This window comes from Nuphar pumila, chromosome 14 (genome assembly GCF_984573655.1).
Source record: "Nuphar pumila chromosome 14, dmNupPumi1.hap1.1, whole genome shotgun sequence".
Classification (NCBI taxonomy): domain Eukaryota; kingdom Viridiplantae; phylum Streptophyta; class Magnoliopsida; order Nymphaeales; family Nymphaeaceae; genus Nuphar; species Nuphar pumila.
In genome coordinates, this window is record NC_143262.1 from 31,231,976 (window position 1) to 31,246,383 (window position 14,408).

The following is a 14,408-nucleotide window of genomic DNA, read 5'->3' on the forward strand; positions in this document are numbered from 1 at the left end:
ATGCGATTGAACTCTATCTTGTCAACGGCACAATACAATGCATTCATAACTTTGACATTAAGTGAAGCAGTCTTCTTTTCTTCATCGGTCCATTGACTGAAATCAGTTGATGGCATTTGGTACTTTTCTGAAATAACTCTCCAAATTTTGAGATCCATGGATTGTAAGAATATTGTCATTCTCACTTTCCAGTATCCATAGTTTGTTCTGTCGAAGAGAAGAGGACGAACAGAGAAGCATCCTTCTTTATGCTGAGATGATGTTGTTGTCATGCTAGATGATGGTAAGATCAAAATATAACTAACCTTGCTCTGATACCAAATGAAAGTGTTATAGGATCGAGGCAACGAGCACTAGAGGGGGGGTGAATAGTGCTTTTAAATAGTGTCTTTGAAATTTTGACGGATTTTGAAATTCACAAAGCAATCACAAAAAGAACACAAGAATTTATCCTGGTTCAGTCTTTCCCGACCTATATTCAGTCCCCAAGCAAAACCAACTTGAGATTTCCACTATCAACCTTGTGTAACTACAAGATCATACACAGACCAAATTCAGTCTCACTTTCAGTAACAAATCTACTAAAAGCAAACAACTCCTTTAAACCAAGGAGTCCTTTCCTTTACAGAAAAAATGAAATAATCAACTTACAAACAACCTACGAGCCCTTCTTATAAATGCAAATGAGATGTGATTGGCTTTTGAAGTTGTTAAAATACTCAACTCACGATTTCACTGTCTCTCAAAGAAATTTGAGTGAAAAATATCAAGTGAGTGAAAAAATGAATATGAGTGAAAAACAAAGAGTAATTCAATGTAATTCGATTGGATTGAATTGCTTTTGAGTGTGGAATGTACTCATATTTATAGTTGAAATATTTTATACGTTGAGGTTATGAAAGGGTGTCAAAATAGTCCATTTTGAACAATCAAAACATTTAAAAAATGAAAAGACACGCCTTTTAAAAGTTTCAGGAAAAATGACATAATTAGTCGACTGGAACAGTAGTTAGTCGACTGATAATTAACTATTAGTAGACTGACAGTTATCGTCGGTCGACTAATGTGTTTATCAAGCTGTTTGAAAATCTGAAGTTTTGAAACTTAGTCGACTAGATAAAAAATTAGTCGACTGATAATATCATCAGTAGACTTAAAAATCTTTAAGTCGTCTGCTGCTAAATTTTTCTGAAAATACATGTTTTGTTCGGTCGACTGATAAAATTATTAGTCGACTGCTGCTAAAGTTTTCAGAAAACAGACATTCGGTCTGGTCGACTGATAAAACCTTTGGTCGACTAATTTGACAAAAATGACATTTTGCTTAGAAAATTTGGCGCAAAAGGATTAGTCGGCTAGTGAGTCTATTGGTCGACTAATAAACATGAAAAATTAAATAAAGAGTTTTCAAAAAAGATTTTCATGAAGGGTTCTTTTAGAAAAGTTTTTCTAAAGACTTTTTAGGTGAAATGCAACCGAAATATGCACTTTAAGTAAGGCTCTTACAAGAATCTAAGACTTTTAATGAATTTTACATTTGCACACTAGTCTTCAAAGATTCTTCATCGAATTCTTCAATTCTTGTCATCTTTCTTCATTGCCTTAGCTGAAATGCAGTTGATTCACTTGTTCATCATCAAAACCTTGTACTTGAAGTATCATGTATGACTTCATTGTCGTAACACATATCGTTATAACGTTTTGGCTTCCTAAGTAAACATCGTAGTACGATTTAGCAAACTTAAGTACAAATCATGGTAACTTCATAAATCATAAATATACATGACTACTGCTTCAAACGTATAAATCATTGTTGCATCGAACGTACAAATCACTCCTTCAAACGTACACATCGTTATAAAAATTGAACCCTTCATAAGTACATATCATTGTAAATCATAAATCGCTACTGCATTAAATATATAAATTGTTGCTGCTTTAAATATATAAATCACAAATCATAAATCGTAAATTGCTACTGCTTCAAACGTATAAATGATTGTTGCACCGAACAAATCACTACTGTATTAAATGTATAACTCTTTGTCAATTTCAAACTTACAAATCGTTGTAGAAATTTAGCCTTCATAAGTACATATCGTTGCCTTTCACGACTTTTGTTTCAGTATGAAAATAGGTGTTATTTAGCATGTATAGTACAACCACTTATAAGATTTAGCATTCGGATTTACAAATTGATTTGTTTACATAACGAAAACTTACACAAAACTCACCTTCTAGGACACAAGTTTTGCTAATCCAACAGTGGAGGAGAAACACCTAGAAGGTAGATGCAGCCAATGGTAGCAACGGTGCTCCGACTACGCTCCGGCGGCAGCAGACGACGACAAAGGGTGCTCCGACGGCAGCAGACGACAGCAAAGGCTACGTTGTCAAGGGAAGCTCCTGTTGCAGTAGATGGTGTGTCGTTAAAGTGTGATCCAAAATGTTTAGGGCGACATATTGCGAGGAGCTCCTGTTAAAGCAAAGGAGTTTACTCCTTAGGGCGAAAACGATGATGATTGTAACCCTTTCTGGCGAGAGGACATTTTTGTCCTTTACTCGAAACACCATTTCACAGTGCTAATGATGGGAAAGGGTACTTAAGTATTTGCAAACTCTGTCAGGAGGACATTTTTGTCCTTTACTCGAAATGTCGTTTCATGGCGCTAATGGCAGGAAAGGGTACTTAAGTCTTTGCAAATGCACCGGACTTCGATGCTAAGTGATGCAGACACACACACGTGGAAACAAGCCCCATGTGCTTACATATGTGGCGCTCATTCAGACCCGAGAATACACACCTGCGTGTTCCGTGGGGGAACATATAACCTGCTTTGTCATTGTGGAGTTGCATTTAACATAGGAAAATAGTAAATAAATCATGATTCAAAGGTTAGGTTTTGCTTCTAGAACCGGATCTATGTGGATCAACATAATTATTGTGGCTCAGGACCACAATAGGCCCACGCAAGATTAATTTATAATAACTTGAGTTTATGGCCAGTAGGATTTAGCCCCTAGTTGTCTATTTCTTGGTAATCAAGATTTTAAAATTGCCGTTTTTGAAAGCGTCTGTTTTTAAAATATAAGATAAAAATGGGCCCCTATATGAAGATTTCCCATGAATATTTGAGAGAGAGAGAGAGAGTATCGAAGTCAGTTTCTAGTGTAAGAGAAAGTCACCTTGGAGAATCCAGTTCTGTCCATTAAGGAATAGATAGTGGGAAACAAAGCGTGTCCACAATAGCAAAATGCAATGATACTGACAGCAGTGGGCACTCCATTGAAGCTGAAAAGCTTTCCCTTTTGGTGAAGAAAGCCAACGCCATCAATAGTGGCAGCCCAAAGAACAAAAGCCACAACAATAACAGAAGCCACATTCTTCTTTCAAAAAAAACCAATAACAGAAGCCACTACACCCCCAGCAGAAACATAGGCCATCAACTTGAGGCTCTTGAGGCTTCTGAGCCAAACAGTAGGGAGAAACACAAGGGCTGACGAAACATTGAACCCTTGGCTCCCTCCAAATTTGTGTCCCCCAAATTTGAAACTTAGATTGGGAAAGAGTTTTGCTAAGTTGTCACCTTCCAATATCAGAAACTCAACAGCTACCAAGTATAATTCTAGGAAGAGGAAAACAGAGACCATGATCCTTCCCTTACTACCAAATGCAAGATCACCAACATCCTGGTAGGTTCGGATTTGTGGATCTGCATCCATGCATCGTTTTAGAAGGATTCCAGTATAGCAGCATAAGACAGCTAGTAGAAACAGCTACATCAAGCTTAGCCATCCTCCTTCAGAAAGCGCATATGGAGTCGATAGTATACCAACTCCTGTAAAGAGAACAACCAGTGAGCGTTCGTGCACTGTTACCACTTACCACAACTGTAGTTATTAAATATCATGGTGAATTTCTTATAGGTGCCTATTATATGAAAAATTACATTTAACTCCCTCAGGTTTCAAATATTGAAGATAAACTTTTTAAGAAATTGCTCAGATGACTGCCTGAGTTAATTTTACACTCAGAAGTTACTTGATTATAAATATTGAAGCATTCATCTGAGCAATTTCTTAAAATGTTAGGTGCTTATCTTTGACATTTGAAGCTTTAGGCAGCTAGAAGTAAATATGCCATATGTTATGCACCTATATGTAAATTGGCCTAAACATTATTTCAGAGCATCCAATAAGCTTTTACTTTTTTCTTTTGCTTTGTCTGACAAAAATTCCTCCGAAGATGCTGAATTTGGAAAGCCAAGCTAGAAAATTTGGTATTAAGTAAAGAAATCGACGTTCACGGGTTAGGCAGGGACACGGCCAAAAGGATGGCTCACTCCCAAGGAAGAGATTTCACACATATGTTAGAAAGAAAAACTCCGAAGCACACACCAAACACAAAACTTTTAAAGTAGTATGAACAACCTATGTCCACAATGCCTCTATCTCTCACACGTTAAACATGAGATAGAGGTCCTCCATCTATAGAGAGGCTTACACATTGGGATCAGCCTGTTCTCTTAAGGAAACAGATTTACATGAAGTCTTTCTTGTTTACAAATTCAGAAACAGCAGGAGTCTCACAATTTGGGATATACTTGTTATCTTTGTTTTCCAACTTGGAGCTGCTACCTTGAGTCATTGGACCTTGATGGGGATGCATAGTGTAGCTTGGATCCGGTTTACATGTTTTGACATCCCCCTACAAGCGGAATGGTCAGGGAGTGACGTTAAGCTTGGACCTTAAATAATGAAATCGTTGGTGAGAATGCCTTTGAGCTGGTCATTGGTGGAGATGTGTTGAGCAACAAGGTTACACGCAACTACCTTGTCTTGCACAAAGTGAACATCGAGGTCAATATTTGGATCATATTTCATATCACACTGTTTCACAATCAACAGCATGACATACAATAGGATATGAATCAATACAGTAATCACGACAGACAGTTGATCGAAACATAAACAAGAAGCAAACATGTCGAGTTTCGCAATATACCAAAATCCAGACACATGCAAATGAACAAACAGATGCAAAGAACATAATATAAACAACAGAAACCTGTTAGTATTATATAATAGGCTAAGGCATACGAAAGTACTCCCTCTTAGAGAAGATTTGCCCCCACATACGGTGCAAATAGGGTCTGGCGTCCTTCCTTCAGGATATAATAGCCTCGACGATCCAGATCGGTGCACTTCGATGGTCGATCGTCCTTCGAAGACAACCTCTCGAAACCACTGTTGCAGAAAACCCCTTTCTGACAAAACTCAAGAGAACGAGAGAGAAAGATAGCAGCAGAGAGAGAAAACGAAGAGGCAGGCGACTTCCTCAGTATATCTGTAACCCCAGCCCTAACCACGTTTTTATAACCCACGAACGGTTACAAAAGCATAGAAGAGACCCGTTACGGAATACGAGGGGTTGTGACACATTAACGAAACTATCTGTTATCCATTCTCTTAACCCATAATCTAATCCAAATAAAATACAGAAAATCAGGGCAAAAAAATCATTGGACTCTTATTGGATATGGCCCTAAAGGGCCTGAACCCGGCTCGGCTCGGCACGACACGGCACGGCGGGCAGGTGCACGCGCATGTGTGTGTGGTAGTCATCCCATTCCCTTGTTCTTTGGAACAAGTGTAAGAGCTTCCATGTAGGTTATAAAGCCCACAACATTCTTGAAACTCTTCAATATGGGACTATTCCACATCATCAAGTCCAAACATACTCCAAAAAGGAGTAGTCCCCATAGTTTTCCATTATTTGAATTCCCTCTTCTCCTCTACTTACACCCAACATTCCCCCACAAATTCAACGAATGAAAACAGGAGGAAACCAAGATGCAAGATGGAGTAATCTGCAATAGGACATATCATGCTTTTAGTAATGGTACCTTTCGGTTTGAACCACTACCTTAGTTGACTAACTTTACCCCCACAGGAACGAAGTGAACTAAAGTCTTGAACTTGAACCTTTGGTGTAGGAGTGTCCTTAGCAACAACACGATAAAGGTTCTGGTTGTAATCTTTAGGAGCGGCGCATTAAAGGCCATGTGCCTGAATCCTGTTTCATGAGTGACTTCAGGAATAACCCAATTCCTTAAACTACGGTCACACTCACATAGGTGGGTTTCTCTAGAGATGCAATGCTAACATCTCGCCTAGAAGGCTTTGAACTCATTCAGAGTTTTAACTCTTTCTTAACTTGCAGCTACAGCACCTTTCCAGAGTAATCAGAGAAACAGACACAGATACATAATATCACATTAAGAAAGTGCTATCCAGTTCACCCTACAACTTGTTATTACACTACAATAAACCTGTGGATTAGCAACGACCTAAATCCGTTGCTAATTCGATGCTAATCCGTCGCTAAACAGTTTAGCAACGGATTAACGTCAGATTAGCGACAAAAAACTTTCATCGTGAATTTTTTGACGCTAAGTAGTGCCAGAACTTATCCGTCGCTAATTTTGTCACTACTTTAAGACAGATATGATCCATCGCGAGTCCTTCGCTATTTTAAATTAGCGATGGATAATATCTGTCGCTAATCCGTCGTTAAATTTTAAAAAAAAATAAAAAATTTGCTCGCTGCCGGCACGTTCTCCGACAGGGAGCAATTTTTTTTTTACAGAACCGGCGCATTTCGGCGTCGGGACGCTCTTCCGCAGCGAGCCAGTCACGACGGGAGAAGGGGTCGTATGGCATGATGGAGGGCAATCAGGTGCTTAATGCACAAATTTTGTGACACCGCAAAAACTCGCACAGAAAAGGGACACGAAATATTTAGGCGAGAAAGAGAAGAGAGATCTGTGACTACATGAAGGTTGATCGTTTCTACAGAACAAACAAAAAACTAATAAACTGAGATCCCTTAAGAAAAGTAAAAATTAAAGTTAAAAAATAAAAAAGGAGCTTAACCAAAACGAGAGAAAATCAGAAATCTCTCAAAATCGAATCCAAGACGAAGCAAAGAGAGAGAGAGAGAGAGAGAGACTTACTGTTTTAGAATACCTACACCGGAAAACCCTTGACCGGTCGAAAACCATCACCTGCCGACTCACCAAAAAAATCCTACGAGCACCGAAATCTTTCACAGAGAGAGATACTGGTGATCTACGGCTAGGAATCTTTCAGCTAAAGAAATCGACGGCTCTCTTCGCCCAAGCACATACTTCTTCGCCCTCTCGTTTTCCTGCTCGAAAGAGGGGAAGAACACCCTCGTTCCTTCCTTACCTCCTTTTATAAGGGTTGTGCATAGGATGACATCATCACCCCAAATTGACGGTCAAGATTCAGTGCGGAACGGGGGGAGGGAAAATTTCGCGCCTCAGGTGGACGGTTTAAATCGAAAATTAGCGATGAAATTAGCGAGGGAATTTTTCCGTCCCTAATCCGTCTCTAATTAGCGACGAATTAGGGACGGAAAAATTCCCTCGCTAATTCCGTCGCTAATTAGCATTTTTTCGTAGAGTTTTGGCGACGAAAAAATGTTGTCGCTAAGCTATCGCTAATTAGCGACAAATTTAGCGATGGAGATATTTTCATCGCTAATTTTGCAAATATTTCAAATGTTAGCGACAAATAGTTTTCGCTCGCTGATCCTTCGCAAATTTGCAACGTAAAAAATCCGTCTCAAATTTCCGTCGCTAATTAGCATTTTTCTTGTAGTGTTACCACATTGAACCTACTTTGTGGGATGTCCACTCAGTTAGGTTGGGTTGCCAGTGTAGATGAACTACTGATGGGTTTCAGTCTCATCCCCTCTCTGGATTTCAGGACTAATGAGTTATCTAATCCTTTCGTTAATGAATCAACTGTGTTCTCTTTGGATCCAATATAGTCCACAACAACCACTGACTGAGACACCAGTTCCCTTACAGATTTTATTCTGACTTGGATGTGTCTTCTCTGCTTTTGATTATATTTTGTACTTTTAATTTTTGCAATTATTGTTATATTATTATAATGTACAGATATGGCAGGAATTGGTTTGCTCATTAAAGGAAGTTCCTCTAGAAGTCCTTTTAACCATTCAGCTTTCATTCCTGTGACATATAAAGCACAAAGCTCAGCCTCAAAAGTAGACCGTGACAAGATGGTCTGCTTTACTGATCTCGAGGTGACTGCATCGCCACCCAAGGTAAATACATACCCTGTTACGCCATAACTCATAGAGTTCATGGCTATTCAACTTGCATCACTATATCCCTCAAGAACGACAGAGAATCTCTTGTAATGCAAACTCAAGAAAATAGTTTCTTTCAGGTATCTAAGTACCATGTCCAATGCCTTCCAATGAGTGTGATTTGGATAACTTGTGTATCTACTTAATTTTGTCACGGAGAACGAAATATTTGGTTTTATGCAATTCGCAAGATACATCAAACTTCCAATAATCTGAGAATACCTTAATTGAGACACAAGAACACCAGTTGTATTCTTGTAAAGAGGAATAAAAGGGTCATATGGAGTTGCTACAGATCTCCCTTGGTTATAGCCAAATTTTTTAAGTACTTTCTCAACATAATGAGATTGAAAAATAGTTATATCATCAGCTGAATGAGTCAGTTTTAAGCCCAAGATCACATTTGCAACACCCATATCCTTCATATCAAATTTACTACTAAGAAACGATTTCGTCTCATTCACAATTCCTATATTGGAACCAAACAATAGAATATCATCTACATATAGGCATAAAATAATACATGCAGCATTTTTAACTTTGCAATAAACACATTTATTAGATTTATTGATAACAAAGCCAAATGATAAAATAACATTATCAAACTTCTCATGTCATTGTTTAGAGGCTTGTTTTAATCCATATAATGACTTAACAAGTCTACAAACTTTATTTTCATTACCAGGAGCTACATAACCCTCAGGTTGATCCATATAGATCTCTTCTTCAAGATTGTCATGTAAAAAGGCAATCTTCACGTCCATTTGATAGACTGAGAGATCATAAATGGAAGTCAGTGCAATAAGCACCCTAATTGTGGTCATCCGAGTAACCGGAAAATAGGTGTCAAAATAATCTATTCCCTCCTTTTGTTTGAACCCCTTGGCAACCAGTCTTGCCTTGTATTTATCAATAGATCCATCTGGTTTCAACTTCTTCTTAAAGATCCATTTGCACCCAATAGTGTAACTACCACGAGGAAGGTCAACCAGTTCTCAAGTGTCATTAGAGACAATGGAGTCCATTTCACTCTTTATAGCGTATTTTCAATGCCTTGCTTCAGGTGAAGCCATTGTATCTCGGAAAGTAGGAGGATCATCCTCGATAAGGTAAGCGATAAAATCACTTCCCAAATCCTTGGTAATTCGTGGTCTCTTGCTCCTTCTTGGTTCAACCACTTCTTCATACTCAATTGGTCTAGGGTGGGAACAAGATGGCTCAACCCCCACATCTGTCATCCTTTCCATATGTTCGGGAATAGAACCAGAAGTTGAAGATATATCTAAAGAAGAAAGATTCTGAGGTACACCAACTTTCATGGAAAATACATCCTCAAAGAATGTAGCTTCTCGAAGCTTAACAATAGAGTTTACATTTATGCCAGATATCTCAGACTTAATTACCAAAAAACTTGTAGGCATAATTGTTCTCTACATAACCCAAAAAGACAACATCTATGGTTTTAGGACCCAATTTCTTCCTGTTGTACTCTGGGACAAGTACCTTTGCAAGACATCCTCACACTTTAAGGTATTTCAAGCTAGATTTTCTATTTATCCAGAGTTCAAAAGGGATACTATCCTTATGCTTCTGAGAAACTCTATTCAGAATATGACAAGTCGTATTCAAAGCATCCTCCCACATATAGGTAGGTAATCCAGAACTCTCAAGTAGAGCATTTATCATGTCAGTTAGGGTTTTATTCTTTCTTTCTGCAATCCCATTAGATTGAGGAGAATATGGAGCAGTAAACTCATGAACTATGCCAACAAATTTGCAATATTCATCAAGTTCGTTAGAGGTATATTCTCCCCCTCTATCAGACCTCAATATTTTAAGTTTTCTACCAGTTTGTGTTTCTGCATCATTCTTAAAAATAAGAAACTTATCAAAAGCTTCATCTTTTGATTTTAGCAGATACACATAATAATATTTAGTGTCATTATCTATAAAAGTGATAAAATATTTTTTATGATTTCTGATTAACACTCCATTAAACTCACAGATATTTGTGTGCACCACATCCAATATTTCAGAATCTCTAACAATCATATGGAATGGTTTCTTACATTGTTTTCCTTGCACACAATTTTCATATTTTTTAGTTTTATCTATGGAATGCTCAGGAATCATCTTCAAGTTCATCATGCATTTTACAGAATTAAAATTCACATGACCCAATCTATTATGTCACAAGTTAGATGATTCTACATTATAAACAATATTAGACAATGAATCAAAAGAAACATCATTCTCTAATTTATCACTGCAAACATTTTCAACACGAAGTTTAAATAAACCATCATCTAAATACCCCTTGCCAATAAATATTTCAGAATGCAAAATAACAACTTTATTACATTTAAAGTTAAATTTATAACCCTTTATAACTAGACATGAACCACTTAAAATGTTCCTTCTAACTACATGCACATGGTGCACTCTATATAGAGATAGAACTCGTCTTGAAGGAAACTTCAGATCCACACATCCAATCCCTAACACCTTTGCAGCCATTAAATTGCCCATAGTCACGGATCTTCCTGCAGCAGCCTGGTATGAGACAAAGACAGACTTATCAGCATAAACATGCACATTAGCCACAGTGTCAACCAACCACTAAGTTGACTCATAAACATGATAGATTTATGTGTTAACAAAAACATACCCAGTATTGGTCTCAACGATCTCAGTCACCATATTGACTTGAGGCATTTCATCTGTGGTCCCATGAGCCTTGGCCTTCTTGGAAGGATATTCCTTAGCCCAGTGCCCAACCTGCCCACAGTTCCAGCACAATTTGTTCTTTGCCTTTTCCTGGATTTTGGCCATAGGTTTAAATTGATTTTTCATTGCAGATTTTGGTTTTTGTTCATTTCCTTTAAAATATCCGGTCATCATGTTCACTTTAGGTTGTTCAGTTGGCATCACAACCTGTTTCTGACTCCTATGCTCTTCTTCAATGGCTATGGCTACCATAAAATCATCCAAGGAGATCATCCCTCTACGATGCTTGAGAGACATACCAAAGTCTACCCAAGACTTAGGAAATTTTTCCACGATGGTCATAACTTGAAACTTCTCAGGAAGTTTCATATCAGCCTCAGCCAAACTGTGGAGCAACAACAGAAACTTGTGTGCCTGTTCAGTGACCGGCTTGCCCTCTACCATCTGATATTTCAGAAACTTGGCAACCGAGTACTTCTCAAGACCTTGGTCTTCGGTATTGTTCTTTTTGTCAAGTTGATCCTATAGGGCTTTAGCAGTGGTAGACGAGGAACAGTATACATCGAACAAGGTGTTGGACAGAGCCAACAAAATGCAACCACGACATATATTGTCCTTCTCTTTCCACTCTACAACCGCATTCACCGCAGCAGGATCATATTTAGTTTCAGAAACCGAAAGACAACCGAGTTTCAGAACAGATAACAAACCTATGGTCGTGAACCAAATTTTTATGCATTGTTGCCAACATTTAAAATTTGGACCGCTAAATTTCTCAAGCATACCAGATATGTCCACTTTCAGTATAAAACCGGATGCAATCGACATGCTTAGAATCTTCTCTAAGACTGTTGGATCATATTTCAGATCACACCATTTCACAATCAACAGCATGACATACAACAGGATATGAATCAATACAGTAATCACGATAGACAGTTGATCGAAACATAAACAAGGAGCAAACATGTCGAATTCCACAATATACCAAAATCTAGACACATGCAAATGAACAAACAGATACAAAGAACATAATATAAATAACAGAAACATGTTAGTATTATGTAATAGGCTAAGGCATATGAAAGTACTCCTCTTAGAGAAGATTCGCCCCCACATACGGTGCAAATAGGGTCCGGCGTCCTTCCCCTAGGATACAATAGCCTCAACGATCCGGATCAGTGCACTCCAATGATCGATCATCCTTCGAAGACAACCTCTCAGAACCACTGTTGCAGAAAACCCCTTTCTGGCAAAACTCAGGAGAACGAGAGAGAAAGATAGCAACAGAGAGAGAGAAAACAAAGAGGCAGGCGACTTCCTCAGTATATCCGCAACCCCGGCCCTAACCACATTTTTATAACCCACGAATGGTTACAAAAAGCATGAAAGAGACCCGTTACGGAATACGAGGGATCATGACCCGTTAACAGAACTATCTGTTATCCATTCTCTTAACCCATAATCTAATCCAAATAAAATACAGAAAATCGAGGCAAAAAGATCATTGGACTCTGATTGGATATGGCCCTAAAGGGCCAATTACCCGATCCGAACTGGCTTGGCTTGGCTCGGCACGGCACGACGCGACGAGCGAGTGAGCGCGCGTGTGTGTGGTAGTCATCCCACTCCCTTGTTCTTTGGAACAAGTGTAAGAGCTTTCATATAGGTTATAAAGCACACAACATTCTTAAAACTCTTCAATATGGGACTATTCCACATCATCAAGTCCAAACATACTCCAAAAAGGAGTGGTCCCCATAGTTTTCCATTATTTGAATTCCCTCTTCTCCTCTACTTACACCCAACACAATATGCTTGCTACCACTGTGAAAGGTAGGATGTGCAAGGTACGTGGTGGAGACATTGTCACAATATATAACGAGGGCATGCCAAGATACGATGACCAAGCTCACGAAGAAGGTACTAGAGTCACATGCATTCAGCAGCTGCGTTGGCAACGAACTTGTACTCAACTTGGGTGTTGGATCGGAAAGCAATAATTTTTTTCTTAGAGCTCTCAGAAATAAGGTCAGGTACGAGATACACAACATAGGCAAAGGTGGATTATTTTATCATCAGGGGACTTGGCCTAGTCACCATCTGAATAAATTGAGAATCAACAAGAAGAGCTTAGAGAGAGTTATAGTCCATCTTGAATTGAGTACTTGAAATACTGGGGAATATGTTTAACTACAATCAAATAGAGCATGCATAAACTGACACACTCGATTCACCGAAAAGGACAAAAGCAAACGAGTAAGGGTGATGCACTGGAGAGTACCGGCAACACTGCAGTACATGAAAGGATTGTCAAGGGGTGTCCCATAGTGCGTGAAAAGCTGTGTGGCGGATGTCATGGGGGTGGACATAAGTTTGGCATCAAGTATGTTTGTTTACATAATAAGCTCAAAGGTGGAGACCGCGGGAAAGGCGAACTACTTGAATATCCAAGAAATAATGCAAATCTCCAAGATCCTTAAGAGCAAACCTGTGACTTAAGTAGCAGATAAAAGAATGAATTGCCATAGAAGAGTTACCTGTGACAAGAATATCATTCACATATACCAAAATATATAAGTGAAGTTTGTTACAGATGAGAATATATAAACAAGGAGGGATCTGTGCGAGAGATGTGAAACCCATGGTCAATAAAGGTCAAACTAAACATTGATTCCTCCAAGTCACCATTGAAAAATACGTTATTAACATCTAGCTGTCGGATAGGACAGTGATGACTGATGGCAATGGCGATAATAGTACAAATAGTTCGATGCTTGACCATTGGGCTGAAAGTCTTAAAAAAATCCATACCTTCCTGATGAATGCCTCTAGCAATCAGACTAGCCTTATAGATCTCAAAAGAGCCATCTTCAAGTATTTGATTTTGTAAACTCACTTACAATTGACCATATTTTGACTTGGATGAGGAGGAACAAGAAACCAAGTATGATTATAAACCGGAGCTTGATATTCAGTATTCATGGCCTTTTGCCAATGAGGGTCACAAGAGGCTTGTTTATAGGAAGTGAGTTCAAGGTCAGTCGAGAGCTTAACGAGAAGGGCAAGTAGAGAGTGAGAAATAGTATAAAACAACCTTGGTTTTAAATTATCATCTTGCACACGAGTGATCATATGATGAGTGCACTTGGGAGGAGTAGCGGGGATGATGAAGGAAAGCTTGGGGCAACAACCAAGGGTATGCTCGACAGATCATAGGAACCCGAGGAATCGAGTTATAATGGAGATCCAACAGGAGGTTGGGCAACTGGGTGGACTGGAGAAGGTTCGACTGAAATGGTGTGTTTGTTAGGCTCGACAGTGAAAATCGATGGAGCAAGAATAATTACTGGTTGGGTGTCAAGTGGTTTAGGAGGCGACTGGGTAGAAACAGGGGACACTTAAGAGAAATTAGTCTTCATCAAAGACAACATGTCGAGAAATGAGAGTTTTGCTAGAGGAATGATCTAAGCAAGTG

General features: G+C 38.8%; 1 pseudogene; it reads right to left on the reverse strand.

Annotated features, from left to right (window-relative positions):
- Window positions 1-14,408, reverse strand: part of LOC149816724 (amino acid transporter AVT1J-like) — a 110,238-nt pseudogene that overhangs the window by 58,571 nt on the left and 37,259 nt on the right.